Source organism: Lithobates pipiens, unplaced genomic scaffold, assembly GCF_037356315.1.
Source record: "Lithobates pipiens isolate NorthernLeopardFrog02 unplaced genomic scaffold, aLitPip1_a1.2 Scaffold_162, whole genome shotgun sequence".
Taxonomy (NCBI): domain Eukaryota; kingdom Metazoa; phylum Chordata; class Amphibia; order Anura; family Ranidae; genus Lithobates; species Lithobates pipiens.
The window spans coordinates 7907245-7908501 of NW_027507750.1; positions in this window are offsets into that span (position 1 = coordinate 7907245).

Sequence of the window (1257 nt, forward strand, 5' to 3'; positions counted from 1 at the left end):
GAAGTTTGCAGTGATACCTCACATATATGGTGTGATTGTAATTTACATATGTGGGTGTGCCCTACGTATGCGCTCACTTTTGCACGTGAGCATCGCGGAGGGGGGAGGGAGGGTGGCTTTAAAAAATGTTTTTTTATTATTATTTAATTACATATTTTTGTTTATATTTTTACGCTGTCTCTTTATTTTTATTTTATTTTTAACCACTTTTATTTCTAATCACAAGAATATAAATAAGGGGGGTATGGCAGGTCCTCTTTATGGAGAGATCTGGGGTCAATAAGACCCCAAATCTCTCCTCTAAAATGGAAGGCATTAAAAAAAAAAAAAAATAAAAAAAAAAAAAAAAAAAAAAACATTGATCTAATGCTTAAAAAAAACTAACAAAAAAAACCATTTATCTAATGCTTAAAAGGGAAAAAGAAACATTGATCTAATGCTTAAAAAAAATAAAATAAAAAAAAAACAAAACATTGATCTAATGCTTAAAAGAAAAAAATCTATTGATCTAATGCTTAAAAAACTAAAAAAATAAAAAAAATACAAAAAAAAACCATTGATCTAATGCTTAAAAATAAATAAATAAAACATTGATCTAATGCTTAAAAAAAAAAAAAAAAACATAAATAAAAAAGTCCACTGATCTAATGCTTAAAAAAAAATTTCAAATAAAAAAAGCCTTGATTACATTGGCTGTGAACCAGAAGTGACCGGAAGTGGAAGGTCACATGCCCGATGAAGGGGTCCTGTATATATTATATGCACAGCCATTTCTATAGGAACGTGTGCGTTGGAACCGGAAGTTACGTCATGACCTCCTACACCTAGATCAGGGATATGCAATTAGCGGACCTCCAGCTATTGCAAAACTACAAGTCCCATCATGCCTCCGCCTCTGGGTGTCTTGCTTGTGGCTGTCAGAGTCTTGCTATGCCTCGTGGGAGTTGTAGTTCTGCAACAGCTGGAGGTCCGCTAATTGCATATCCCTGTCCTAGGCCATAGAGTTGAGGGAAGGCCATCTTTCCTCTGCTAATCTCTATGGCAAGCTGCCGCCACCACCAGATGGGTTTGTGGTCTTTCCGATGGGCCAGGTAAGCCAGAGAACCACTGGAAAGTGGAAGAGGTGACACCTCCTGCTGCTTCTAAATGTGATCCAGTGGCTAATCAGCTGCTTGGATCACTTTTATCGGAAAGACCGGCAGCTGCAGAAAATTTTAATACCGGGGGAGTTATGGCATCCAGCTGCAGCCCTGGTAT